Here is a 14,843-nt window from a genome sequence, read left to right on the forward strand (position 1 = left end):
CTGGCGCTGCCCGCAGGCCCCGCAGAGCCGCCCTCTCTCCCCGCGCCGGGGGGCAGCCGCACTCGTTGCTGCCTCCAGCTCCTCTGAGCGAGACTGGCCGGCAGGTACTGTGCGAACACGTTCCTCGCCCTTCGTTCTGCTCCCAAATTACATACCTCGCTTTTATGTCAAGTCCAATATAGCTTCCTTAGCAGTTTTTTTCCTCCTTATTCCACATCAAGAGTACCCAATTACTTTTATAAATACTTGTTTTAAAAATATCACAGTGGTTTCCTGCTGCTTCAAATTCTGAAGGGCTATGCAGGATTTTAGACTCTTATAAATCTTTCAAACAGTTCATATTTTATCAAAAAAGTGTGCTTTTTTGTAAACCCTAAGTATAACTCCCCATCGAGGACATTTTTTTTTTCAACTATTTGACCTTTCCATAAAAACGACAAAATAAAAGGAATTTTAGCCATTTCAAAACTCATTTGCAATGCCTTCCTTGTGCTCATTAACTCCGCCTCGCCCACCAAGAAGAGTGGTGTTTTTGGTTAAAAGAGAAAGCGCTGTCAATTCCAAAAAGTCCCAGTAGAGGTAAAGCAGGGTTATGTACTGGGACTTTAAAAAGAAAATTCCAGGAAGGCCTTGGCTTTTGTTAAAACTGAAAAGCTCCCTAGCTCACGGCAGGAACCTCTTGAGTGAATGTTCACCGTGGTTGCCAGGTCATGGGGTAAAGCATCGCCAGGGACACAGAAGGGGCCAGCCTACATGGTGGAGGCTGGCCTCCGGGTCCCAAGGATGCCACTAGTCTGAAGTCCACTCAGCTGTCTGCATTTATATGGGCACTTGTGTGGTTTTCCACTTGGAACTACTTGAAGATACCCAAGGGATGGCCACTTAGGAGACACATCCCAGAATATCCCACCATGAGCAAGACATAGTTCTACCAAGCACAACAACAATCGAGCTGTGTCTACCAACCAAATAACCATCTGAAAGCTCAGGAATTTCATGTTCTGGTCTCCTCTGCCATGTCTGAACTTGTATTTTATGTTCTGGAAACCATGCTGGGCAGGGAGAGGGAGAACAAGGGGAAAGAAATGTAGTTAAGGTATATTTTAGAGCCTTAGGCCTCAAACACGAAAAGAATAAGCCAACTCTTTGAAGTATGACCTTGGGCTAGATACTCTTGATTCTCCCCCTGCGAATCCAGGGAAGTGTTTATAATCCCCAACTTACTGCCGAGTCCCACCACATGCATTCAGCCAGCAAATATCTGGTAACCACCTACTATGTGCCCAGTTCTCCCTGGGAGCTGAGGGAGCTCCAGAGAAGTACGAATATGAAATGGGTACACAACCTTAAAGCTACGTAACCCCACCAGACACCATGGGAGCCAAGTCAAGGGGACATCCCGACAATCACTGCACGAGAGACATGGAAGGAGGGCGCAGCTCCCGGAGGCTGGGTACTCAGAGAAGGATTCCAGAAAGTGAGGCTTGGGCCATGCCGGAGGGGCTACGTAAGGGATCTCCGGAGAAACAGAGCCCGTAATACATACATACATGTGGATATACGCAAGTCCCCTCATCCACAGCAGTTAAATTCCAAGACCCCCTGCGGATGCGGACACTGCTGGTGGTATTAAACCCTGTATACACTATGTTTTTCCTGCGTGCACATGCCTATGATAATGTTTACTTTATAAACTGGAGATGGTAAAAGACAAACAACAATACTAATAAAACAGAACAACTGTAACAACATACTATGATAAAGTCATGCAAACGTGGTCTCTCTCTCTCTCAAAATACTGTACTATACTTCGCTTCTTGTGAAGATATGAGATGACAACGCCTGCAAGAGGAGATGACATGGGTGAGTGACGCAGGCCTTGAGACATAGCGGAAGGCTGCTCCCCACCTTCTGATGACACATGGGAGGGAGGGTCATCTGCTTCCAGACCACAGTTGACCGAAAGTAACGGAAGCCATGGAAAGCGAAACCGAGGACAACTCGAGACTGCTCATACATGCACACAGATATATGTGTGTATCTAAATTCACAGACACACATGCACACGCACTGATTTCTTGGGAGGAACTGGCTCGTGTGGTCATGGGGAGCTGGTACAGCTGAACTCTCGGAGGGGCCAGCAGGCTGGAAACACACAGGCGTCGATGCCAGAGTCTCGAAGCAGAATTCCTTCCCTACAAGACCTCAGTTTTGCTCCTACAGCCTTCGGGTGACTTCAAGCCCCCCCACAGACACACAACTTCAAGGGTAATATTCTTTACTTAATGGCCACTAAGTGCAGATGTTAACCACAGCTACAAAATACCATCGCAGCAACACTAAGATCAACGTTTGAGTCAAGACTGGGTACTGTGACCTGGCCAAGGGCTAATCCGTAAAGCTAACCTGACAAGAGGCATTGGATCAGGAGCAAGGAAGAGCAGGACGAGGGGCACAGAGGCAGGCTGGCCCAGGAGACGATGGCATGACAGAGCGCTGAAGACAGCGAGCTGAACGCAGGGGCTGCAAAGCGGGAGTGCTATCTGGGAGTCAGCAGGGGCAGGACTTTGGACTCTCGCTAAGAGGACCTGGGCCTGGGCCTGGCCCCGGGGTTTGTTCAAGGTTGCAGCACCAGCTGGCTGGAGCCTGGGGATGGCTGGGGACACTGAGAAGCGCGGTTTGGGGGGCGGGGGGCGGTGAGGTAGGCCCGCAGCAGGGGCAAAATCAGGAGGAGGCAGAGCAGAGGGCAGGACGAGGAGTCTGGGTCACCACGTTTTGAGGGTACAGTGACTCGGAACACCGGCAACACACAGCCACACGCAGCGCAGAAAACCACCAAAACCGTGGTAACTGGTGGCGTCTCAGAGGGAGAGACTGAAAAGAAAAAAGGCCAGAGAGATGAGTCTCAAAGAGTGGATCCAACCGAGCACCAGAAACCAAGGGGACAGAACCGGATCGTCAACACACACCAGCCAGGCCACACAGGGGAGGGGAGAGGTGAGGGCTGCGGGGAGGACCAGGGTGTCCTCGGAAAAGGCCTTAAACGTGGAGAAGCGGCACAGTGACCGAGGGGCCAGGAGTGACCCTGGACTACAGATGAGCCGGCCCCTCAGGGGAAGTGTGAGAGAAAGTCTGCAGCCAAGGGCATGAGGACATACAGTCAAGGAGGGACTGACACAGAGACATAGCCTAGAAGACTCTTTCTGGAGGATCCAGCCCTTCTGGGGTCCAGTTAACACCTGGACACTGCATAGAATGGGATCAGGGGTATTACTGAAAGTGGGGAAATAGATAACAGGGAGTAAACTGGGAGAAAGGGTGAGGGAGGTGATGGTGGAGGGAAGACAAGAGGACTGGGTGGGGGGACACAGTCTTGTGCCTGAGGGTGTTAAAGGAGGGGAGGGGGCAGGTGCAAATCAGATGATCCACATGCATCAGGATATCAGAGGCCCAGGCTCAGAGCAAGAATGGAAGGCCAGTGTGGCCATAGTATCAGCAGGCAGACACCAGCAAACACTTCGGGCACCTGCCCAGTGTGACTGGGCAGTGGAGACAGCACCCCCAGATGATGTCAACGGCTCGCACTTCCACACAGTGCTTCCTGCCCACCAGACACGGCTCTCAGGGCTCTACAGACTCGCACACGTCAAGTCTCTTGATCATCACGACCCTAAGAGAGAGGTATGGTTATTACCACCATTTTCCAGACAGAGAAATGGAGGAACAGAGAGGTTAACAACTTGCCCGAAGTCGCACAGCTAGCAAGGGGCAAAGCTGGGATTCAAACTAGTCAACTGAGGTGTGAAGGGTGAAATGACTTGTATGAAACCATAAAGCAAGGAGATAAATTCAGGACTCCAATGCAGGCCATAAGCATATATATATATAGTGGCTGGTTTGCCCATCGGGAGGCAAACCGGCATGGGTCAACCCTAGGAGCAACCTGATGTAGAGGTGGAAAAAGCCAGCAATGCCTCCTCCAGGTCCTCCCCCAGGCACACTGGTTCCCAACATCCTCGCAAAAATTGGTCCCAAACCAGGATGATGTCTGCAGAGAAGCCCAGAGCTCAGAGGGCAGAGGCTGCAGCTTTGGGCATCAGCAGCCTGCACGATGCTACACGTGCCCTGTGAAGCTAGGGGGTCGCCTGCTAGGAAGCCCCCTCACCAGACTTACGTTCAGATTCTGGGGAGGTCAGACATGCTGGGAGTGGCATGGTCAAGGGGCTCTGGGGAGAGGCTCCCCACCAAGGTCCCTGTCACCTCTGAGTCTTTGCATCTACGGTGAGTCAGGACACAGCCGACTTAGAATCTGGAGGCTTAGGGACAATCTGCTGTGTCATTTGATCCAAACTGGCCCTTAAGCCAAGTGCAAACATCGAACGCAGAGAGAATGAAAGTCATTACCCAAATAATAATCATACTACTTTTACACTCGTGCCTTGCCTTTTCCTCTTAAAATCTTTCATCCTACAGAGGGTTACATATTGCAGTGGAAGAATAAAGTGCTGCTTTTGTGCTCGTCCACCCAGCCAGCGACTGGAGGCTCAAGGGACAAATACACACTTCACTGTCTCCTGGTTCTCTGCCAAAACCACTTTCCCGCTGCGAGGCGCACCTCTCAGCCCCTCCCCTCCCCTTTCCGACCCCCGCATCCTGCCCTCTCCTGCAGCTACTGATCAGCCTTTGCTCCACAGCCAGTTCCCCTTCCCATTGCACCCACTCCTACCTCCTCCCCCTCCCCTTCCGGTCCCCTCCCATCCCCCTCCTCTGCCGTCCTCCACAGCTGTTCTCAGGACGAGCAGCTAATGGAGGAAGAGGACTGAGTCCTAGCCCCAGGAGGAGCCTGCAGCGGGGCAGAAGGTCAAGGAGCAGGGGGTCTCCAAAGACAGGAGAATGGCACCAAAGTACTGCTCACTGGTCACCCACTGCCTCCCTGTGCAACTCGTGGCACGTGGCAGTCCCCGGCTGTCATGCCCACAGTGCATGGGACGGGAAGGTGCCCGAGATCCAGAAGTATGTGCAGGGATGGCTGTCATTTTCCTAAATGCATCCTCCCCTGTCATATAAATCACAATTCCCCCGAAGTGTGATGTGCAGATTACTAGACTCCTTGAGATGATTCACGGGGCAGGAAACACGTGCTTTCTATTTCAGAGATTTGGATTTCTTTTTACAATCACCTTTTATTTATGGGAAGCGATAGTAGTTTTCACACACAGTCATGCTATCAGGTTTTCTGCTGAAATTCATTTTGTCGGGGAAAAACATGCGCCAATTTAAAGGAAAGTAGAAAGCAAGGAATTGCATGGTGGAATGCACGCCTGGCGAAAAACCACAGAGGGGATAAGCTAACGACTGATGGCTGGTGATCCTGACATAAATTGCTTAAATGCAGACCCAGCCACAGACCCACCTTGGTCCTTGGTTAATAGAGGACGGGTCAGAATCCCCAAGTGATTCAACAGACAAATGTTTACCAAGAGCTGCTGGCGCGTCCAGGACTGTAGCATCACGCAGAAGGAACCCGACTTGAGGAAGCTTATCGTTCACTTGTTGGAAAGAACAGGTCTCCATGTGCAGAAACTGCTACAGACTGAAGCAAAACAGTCTGTACAGAAGGGAAGCAGATGGACAGCGGTGGCAGCAGCGACAAGAAAAAGGACCCCAGGACTGGTTGGGGTGATGCCAGAGGCGGGGCTCAGGAGGGACAGAGATCCACTTCAGAACAAAAGAGCCCTGACACATTCCTTCCATGATGACCTCACCACCTGGCTCCCAGGAAGTCACTTTGGGCCCCTGGTGCCGTCCTGACGGCAGAGAAAGCCACCAGAGGCTGGAGCTTCTAAGAGCGTGAGAAAAGGAGGGACACCAAGGAGTCATTTCCCGGGCTGCCCTGAGCCCGCACGGAAGGCTCTTCTCGGGTGACGCAGGGAACCTCGGCTCTGTCTGGTCAGGCCTGACTGAAGGCCATTCGCTAGCCAGCTTCCACCAATTCTCTGCTTTCCTGAGGGGGTGCTCCCCGCTCTCCAACTCCTAAGGCTGCTCAGTCTGTGAGAGACTTGTCTTCCTTTGCAATCTGAAGCTGACTCAGGAATCCGGAGAGCAGAGCATGACTGAGCAGGAACAGAGGCAGGCATTCACAACTGCTGCGTTTTCCTCTAAATCTTGAGAGTTGACACCTTTGGGTGCCTTTTGGTGCCCTGTGAAGGCGCCCGGAGGTGAGGCCTTTGGGAGGTACTTGGGGTGAGGTGAGGTCGTGTGGGTGGGGCCTTCAGGATGGGATTGGTGCCCTTATAAGAACAGACACCGGAGAGCTTCTTCTCGTTCTTTCTCTACCACGTGAGGACACAGCAAGAAGACAGCCATCAGCAAGCCAGGAAACGTGCTCTCAACCCAACCATGCTGGCTGCCTGAACTCAGACTTCCAGTCTCCAGAACTGGGAGAAAATACGTGTCTGGTGGTTAAGCTGCCCAGTATATGGTATCTTGTTGTGGCAGCCTGAGCTAACTAAGACATGCATTCTCCTTACCCTGGCCATGGGCCCCAAAGTACTCATCTCCTGCCTCTCTCCAGACATCACTCACTAGGCTCCAGCCACACTGGCCTCTTTTCAGTTCGGTGAGCTAGCCAAACTGAATGCCAACCTCAAGGCCTTGTACTTACCTGCTTCTGCCTGGAAGCAGCCTCTCCTGACCCTCCCATGGCGGTCGTTTTGTATCATTCAAGTTTTTTGTGTCATTCAAAAAACAGTCCCTCTGCAGGGAGGTCATCCCAGACCACCCTCCCTGACATAGGCTCTCAGACGCTGTAGCTTCTCATTACTTCCTTTGCTGCATGAGACCAGCGACCTTGCCCGTCTTATCCACCACTACCTCCCACAGAGCCCAGCACAGCACCTGGCACATCAGAGACGTTCATCAGATGTCTGTCGAACAAATGACTAGGAAACAAGAGTCTGGCCTCCACCAGTTCAGTCAGAGAGCAGGGCTCTTGGCGGGAAAGGGGAGAGGGACGACACCGCCATCAGCTTAGCCTGTGTTCAGAAGTTTCCTGGTCCGGCGAGCCAGCTCAAGCAAGCCCTCCTGAGGAAACATGGCCAGTGAAGAGCTCGGCAAATGGAGCCCGAGGCTGGCCAAAAGACGGTCACACTCTAAAATATGCATGACCAGATTTTGCGCACCGTGCAAGTTTTATCTTTGACCGTACTTATGGAAACATTATTCAAGAACATCGTGAACACACAAAAATAAATCTTTAAAAATACCATTTGAATGACATACACATACGAATGAAAGATTTTTCTCCCTCTACTATAGCAGTCCATTAAGGCATTTTTAAAAAGCAAATGTGAGAAGTTACTGCACACAGTAACCCGCGAATAAAAACTACCCACACAGCTGCCCCCAGGTGAAACCCACCCCAATCTCATATCTAGATGCAGCCACTTGAACCAAGGTGGGAGGAGGGGACAGCTCCCCAACTCTGTTTCCTGCCTTCTGAGGATCTCAGGGTACCCAAAGCAACAGAAGGTCACAGTTTCTACAGAGACTCGAATGTGGGTCAGAGATTGGCCACCGTCTCCTACTTTGAACATTGGGGGAAACAATGGCTATTCAGTGCCTGCCAGGTGCCAGGCAGAGCAAGGCATTGTGACACACTATCTCATTTAATCCTACAACAACCTTTTGAAGTACATGGTATTATCCCTCAGCTTATGTTCAACAGACTGAAGTTCAGAGAGGCTAAGTAACCTGGCCTCAGTCACACAGCTAATCAGTATCAAGCTGAGATGGGACCCTCATAGCATCTTGATCCAAAGCCCCTGCCCTCCCCACCCACCCAGAAGGTATTCCCCACCTGCACACCCCATAGATTAACTCTCCTTATTCTTCATCTCTGCCATCAGCTAACTGACACCAAGGGCCCAACACCTTCCTCTTTCTGTCTCTCCTAAACGGGCCCCACAGGCCAGGCCTACAATGAACATCACGCAGTTGGTGATAGCAAACACATGCTGCTCACAGAGTTGCCCCCTCCCCCCTCCGGCCTGCCTCTCCTGTCCTCTGTCTGGGGGGCGCTTTTCTCCCTTTTTTCTCACCAATTATCAGCCGTCTTGCTTCGGGCTAATTCATCTTGTTACCCTTTTCCTTAGTTTGCAACCTTGCCAAAAAAACAAGAAGTTTTGGAAAATATTCTTTGGCTTCCTTTTAGATTATAATCTTACCTTTGTTCCTTTCCATCTCCTTGCTTTGAGGTTTTTATTTTTTCTCTCTTTTACTTCTTTCTCTTCCCAGTTGTTCTGCCTTCTTCAAGGTTTTAAGATCCTAGGGAGAACAGATACGAAGTGTTACATATCTATACATAGGTACTGAATTCCTTGACCATCAAGATAACCAAAATCACTTTGACCAGCATCAAAATGAAAGTGTTTTGCAATATGGTCCAAAACCCTTATTGTTCACCGGAAGGGACGGAGAAGTGGGTTATGACTTCCAGGACGATAATAAAATACAAAGAATTGGGAGCTTGAATACTCATGTCCAATTCTGGACTGGGACCTTTCCAGCTGTGTGTGTCTTGGGCAAGAATCTCTGAGCTTGAGATTTTCATCAGTAAAATGGGAATAATAATTCTATCCCTCCCAAGGTTTATAGAGAGGTTTAAAGGAGCGATATGTATGAAAGCACTTTCAACCTACGAATAATTCCAGCACAAAGCAGTATAGGATCAGGGCCTTGGATGAACTATGAAATGCCACAAAAGTTGGAAGGATACCCACTAATCCTTCAACTCACCCCTCCCCACCAACCTGGGCTTCCCCTCCCTAAGTCCCAGTTCTGCTAATGGAACCAGGAGGCATTTTGTCACCCAATAATCACACATACACACACACACCAGACAACACACTTAATCTGCTGTGAGTTAGGGACTCAAGCAGGTGCTAAGGACTGAACTTTGACCATGGCAGACAACATCTCCTTCAGGGCACTTATAATTCATTTTGAGTGGGAGAAAGAATAGGACACAACAAACAATTTAAGTAAATAAACAAGGTAATAACTGGGCAAAGCCCTTGATCTGTGGGAACAGCCTGCATGAAGGCCCTAAGGCAGGGAAGAGGTTGGCCTATTTGCAATATAGAAAAAGAAGGTGCTGGAAGGGAATGAGGAAGGGTGAGAGAGGCTCCCAGAAGGCCTCCAAAACCAGCAGGGCCAGATTTTGCAGTGCCGTCCAGCCCATGGTCAGGAGTGTGGAACTGATTCTAAGGAGGCTTCTAGAGTTAAGCAACTGAGTGCTATGATTTGGTCTGGGGTTTATTTTTGTTGGTTGGTTTGGTTTGGTTTTTCTTCAATCTGGCTACAGTGCAGAGAATTTGGACTGGAGAGAGTGCTGGTGAGCAAAAGGAGAAGCAGAAGACCAACTGGTCAATCCCACAGCAGGATACAAGACAAAGATGACCCGGGTGGTAGCAATGGAGGGAGGTGAATGGAAGCACAAGGATTTTGCAGTCAGGAGTAAGAGTCTGTGGTAAATTCCACAAAGAAGCATGAAAGAAGGAGGAAAAGACTTATCTTCATATCAAAGACGACTCCTGGTGGGGGGTGGGTGTTGCTGGAGCAACCAGAAACAGTGGTGAAGGCACTGACTGAGAAGCTGGGGAGGGACAGGGGTGCAGGTGCAGGAGGGAATGGTAAGAGAGGCCTAAACTTCCATCACTTTCCCCACTTACTCCTCACGTGCACAAGCTGGTCATCTTGCCAGTTTGTCCCTACAAGCTTCTCAAAATCACCTCTTCCTTTCTGTCTCTAATTTGCCACTTGATTTCTCAGCGTGTTCCTTCCTCAGCAGTCTCCCCCTTCAATCCATCTGCTGCACCCACACTAGCCCCACACCCCAGGACTTCCTGGAATGGGGGGTAATGTGCTGGCCTCTGTTGCTAAAGACTTTTGCATCGGGCTTTTGGTTACTTGCTGAAGGCAGACACCTCAGGCCCTTGGGCTCTAGGCCTGGTCAACGCACAATTGTGAGTCCTCTCCTCCACGAACACCATCCTGCCCAGCCACACCAAACCATCCAGCTTATAACTTACCTGCTCGCTCGTGCTCTCGTTCTCTCTCTCTCTCTCCTGAGGCACACTCCAAGAAAGCCATATGCAGCTATAACCAGGAAGCAGGCTCTCACCAGGACCCCAACCACGCTGGCACCCAGATCTCAGACTTCCAGCCTCCAGAACTGAGAAAGAAATGTCTGCTTGTAAGTAACACAGTCGATGGTATTCTCCTACAGCAGCCCCGAGAGACTAAGACAATCAGGTTCTAAAGGTTTCAAAGTGAAAGCCTTCAGTGGTCAAAATTAATCTTAAAAGTCCTGTACACCATACATTAAAATACAGTATCCACGTTATGCGTCCCGTACAGTAATTCTTATCCCCATTGAACTTTGAAAAGCACTAAGTTCCACTAAAGGGGAGAATCACCTGAGAGGCTATATGACAATGTCTCTCATTCAAATCACCTGCTTTAAAACAACCATCAGTCCTTAATGGTGAGCATGTATGGGAAGATGGGATAGGGAAATGGCTGGGAGTGGACGGACACTACTACCGGGGGGTTTACTTAATTTTTGTTATTAATATTTTGCCTCGGTGACCTTAACCCCCAGTACACCAGGAAAAAATTGTCAGCATCACTTACCATCAGTGTCCAATGGAGCCTTTTTATTTTTATGAGTAATTTATGGAAATAATAATAAAGGGATAGTGTTTAAAACTTTATTACAAAATCTGGGGAGCCTGGGTGGCTCAGCTGGTTAAGCGTCCAACTCTTGATGGGGGCTCAGGTCATGATCTCAGGGTTGTGAGACTGAAGCCCTTATCAGGCTCCATGCTGGGTGTAGAGCCTGCTTGGGATTCTCCCTCTGCCCTTCCCCCCCCCAGCGCATGTGCACTCTCGCTCTCTCAAAAAAAAATTTTTTAATAAAACTTTATTACAAAATTTAATGGTTTATATATAGCAAATTTTCGGGGTGCCTGGGTGGCTCAGTCATTAAGCGTCTGCCTTCAGATCAGGGCGTGATCCCGGTGTTCTGGGATCGAGCCCCGCATCAGGCTCCTCTGCTGGGAGCCTGCTTCTTTCTCTCCCACTCCCCCTGCTTGTGTTCCCTCTCTCGCTGGCTGTCTCTCTCTGTCAAATAAATAATTAAATCTTTTAATAAATAAATAAAGCAAATTTTCATTCCCTTTTTCTTGACTTTGAAGGTAAATAAACTCAAAATGTACAATGTCCTCTATACGCAACTAACTGCTCATCAGCTGTCATGCGGGAACCTGGGACAGATCCGTCCTCTCAGTACTGATTCCAGATCTCAAGTACATCTCCAGTAAGTTCTACCTTATCACTATTTCTGGTTCTTCTTGCACCTGCGTGACAAAACCAGTTACTTTTCAAACCTCTGGTGGCTCATAAGTTTGCTAAAGAGACGAGCATCTTCTTTTTTCCAAACTTGCAAAGCACTTCTATGTGTATAAACACCAGCAAGAACTAGTCCAATATTTTTTTTCCATTTCTATATCATCTATTTCCTTTTGATTGCCTTTGTAAACACATCTGACTTCATCATTTGTTCCCTGCAAACTGTATCAGGGACATTCTGGTAACCAAACACCACAAGAGGTAAAAAGAATATTGGCTCCTATACTTTGAGCAAAACAGGATGGTCCAGGTTCTTGTTGCAAAATATTGGGTGATGAAATCATTCCTGACGAATGACTAACTGGATGAGAATATCATAGTTTCTCTTTGTCCTCGGAAAGATACTGTTTATTCATCGATTCAGAAGTTTGAGAAAAATTCATCCAGATTGTTATCTTGTAAGACTCATAGTCTGAGATTTTGCTTATAAAAGCAATTTCATGAGCATTATTAGAGCCAACAGCACTGCTGTCCCTTCTGATGTGTCTGACTATGATAAAACATTTTCTTTTGTCCATTTTCTTCTCTTTACCATCTTGTATAGGAAACGAAAGATTCTGGATTCTCAACTGGATGCAGTGAAAGAAACGAAAATGGTGTCTTCCATCTTCTATACCTTCTTGCGAGATGATGTAATACGCTAAGGAATGTAATAAGAAAACAGATGACGCAGTAGTGATGGTTTATTTCACTGTCGAATCACCCTTCTAGGTGGTGATTCTCTCACTCTTCTGTTTTCTTAATATTTTAGTGTTTTTAGCATAAAACAATTAGCAATAATTGATGAGTACTGATGAAATAATTCCTAGGATAATAAAATAGAAAGTCTTTCAACATATAAGAAATATAAGATCACTAAGATCCCATGAAGTACCTTAGGTTTATAAATGGCTCTGATGGTCCCATATGGTAAATTCAAAAGAGAATGAGTCTTATTCTGTTTTTGTTAAAAAGTAAATGTTTTCTTTGATATTTGGAAGATTTCTTTAAAAAGAACAAAAGTCACGAAACATGAACCTTTACAAATAGTTAGAACTGCCAAAGGGAAAAAAAAACTGAGAAACCAAAACTAGGTCCAATGGACCCTGACTATACACTGACAGTTATATCATATTTACAGATTTGATTATTTCACGAAGACTTTCAAAATCTAGCCCACTGGAAAGGCACCCCACAAAAAGACTCTTTCCTCACCCACTTGAAATCCACCAGTTCTCAGACCAACGTTGAAACCAGCCACGAGAGCTACGCAGTTCTCCAACAGTGTGGGTTCCGTCAGTGGCCCCCATGGAGGCTAAGCAGCCCCTCGCCTGGGACATTTTCTCCTGGAGTTCGTCTTGGCACACAATGAGGAAGCAAAACTGATGACCCAAGGAAAACAGAGAGGACTTCCGGAATACTATTCAGGCTTCAGAGCAAGGCACCAACAAAACTCAGACCACGATCAGACACCCGATGTGTACTGCTTTATATTCTTTCCAGTAAATGAATTAATGGTGAGGGAGACAATGTTCCTATTCTCTTGGGGTTTTTTAAAAACCCTTTTTCATTTTTCGTGTTTCCAGTCAATCCATGAATACACTTTGACTATTAATCTATGACACAGAGGAAATGTCCAATTCACAAAAGTGATGCGTTCCAAATCTTTGGGAGTTGGTTGTTTGGGGAACTCAGAATTTATTTTCCTTCGGTAAATAACATTATAAACAATGGTGAGGTTTCCAAGCCAGCCCCACAAAAGCCTTAACTCATAACACTGTTGAAGCCCTGTACTTTTACAGTAAAAACTAGCAGAAAGCAATTTTGTAGTAGCACTAACAAACCCAAATATTGAAGACATAGTCTCCTTTATCCTGAAGTTTATCTAATTTAACAACCACTTCAATGAAAGAAGACAAGGGGAAAGATGGAGACTTTCTAGGGACAGACTTCTGCTTTCAAGAATGTTGGAGGCTGATAGCAGCAGTTTGCTATTGTGTCTGCCCACATTTTCCTTCATACAGGCATGATGCCGAAGAAGCCAGGATGAGGGTAGATTTGGGGCTCACACAGCAGGATAGCAAAGCATGGGGGAGGAAAAGCAAAAAGCTGAAAAGAGATTTCCTTATAGCCGGGAAGACATTAGGAGAAGGAAGGGAAAAAATGAAGGGGGGGAGCAGAGGGGGAGATGAACCATGAGAGACTATAGACTCTGGGAAACAAACAGGGTTTCACAGGGGAGGAGGTGGGGGGATGGGCTAGCCCAGTGAAGGGTAGTAAGGAGGGCACGTATTGCATGGAGCACTGGGTGTTATACGCAAACAATGAATCATGGAACACTGCATCAAAAACTAAGGATGTACTGTATGGTGACTAACATAATATAATAATAAAAAGAATAATTAAAAAATAAAATAAATAAAAGAGATTTCCTTGAGGAGGCAACTAAAGCAGTTGTTATGAGGAGACTGCATGAATTGATTTGCCAAGGAAACTGAAAAGAGGGTAGGAGACCCAATATTAGTGCCCCAGGCCCTAGAGTCAGGAAGAGTCCACTATGTGGTCAGACAGTTCCCTCTCTGACCATAAGGTGGTGCCATCAGCCCAGACAGGCAGCCCCCGAGGGGGCGGGGTGTGCAGTAGGAGGAGCTCTCCACGTGGAAGCCACGTTTTCCACTCAGGCTCTGGAACTCACAGAAAGCCTGAACTAGACAGCCTGTCCCAACCTACACATCACTGCCTCATCACCTAAGGGCTGTTCTATCCTCCACCGCCCCACCTGCTCACACCCGAGCAAGAACACCTCTACAGGGCATGGCAAACCAAATCAGGATTCTACTAATTACTTCCCGTTCCTCTCTTCCACCTTCTCCTGCACATCAGCGCTGGGCCTTCCACGTTTCCGAATTCCAAAGGCGAATCTAGTCTAAGGGCGTGCTGGAGCCCCACCCTTAAATACCATCACAGAGAAAACAAGATCTTCTATGGTGAGCACAGTTCTGTCCCAAAGGCCTTGACAGCGGGGCCCCAGATGCGCTCGCCAATTACCTCCCGCTTTAACACCAAACTGAGAAACTCCTATTCCTGATACAAATCCCACCGTGTCTCATCCATTCATTTACTCCCGCTGGTCCTCTCTGCTGTGATGCCCTCTCTCTTTTCCTTACCTCTACTTGTCAATATCCTCTCCTACCTCTCAAAGTCTAACCCAAATATCCTCCCCACAAAACACTACTCACTAAGTGTTTAGCTGAACTTAACTGGTGAATCAGAGAGGAAAACGTGGGTACAGAGCATCAGCCAAAGAAGCCCAGGCAGTCCTGCCTCATTGTTCCTGCCACTGGTTGGGTCTTAAAGTGAGGAGGGCCCATTCAGCCAGACTCCCTGCTGAA

At 48.0% G+C, this 14,843-nt stretch overlaps 1 long non-coding RNA gene across 2 annotated transcripts in view; it reads right to left on the reverse strand.

Annotated features, from left to right (window-relative positions):
• Nucleotides 1-14,843, reverse strand: part of LOC103664476 — a 62,367-nt gene that overhangs the window by 43,086 nt on the left and 4,438 nt on the right. For both annotated transcript variants that reach the window (XR_569032.2, XR_005834818.1), the window contains exons 2-3: nucleotides 10,092-10,234; nucleotides 8,226-8,325 (exon numbers count right to left, since the gene is read on the reverse strand). This is a non-coding gene — a long non-coding RNA (uncharacterized LOC103664476). The remainder of the gene's footprint in view (nucleotides 1-8,225; nucleotides 8,326-10,091; nucleotides 10,235-14,843) is intronic.

Source organism: Ursus maritimus, unplaced genomic scaffold, assembly GCF_017311325.1.
Source record: "Ursus maritimus isolate PB19 unplaced genomic scaffold, ASM1731132v1 scaffold_15, whole genome shotgun sequence".
Lineage (NCBI taxonomy): Eukaryota > Metazoa > Chordata > Mammalia > Carnivora > Ursidae > Ursus > Ursus maritimus.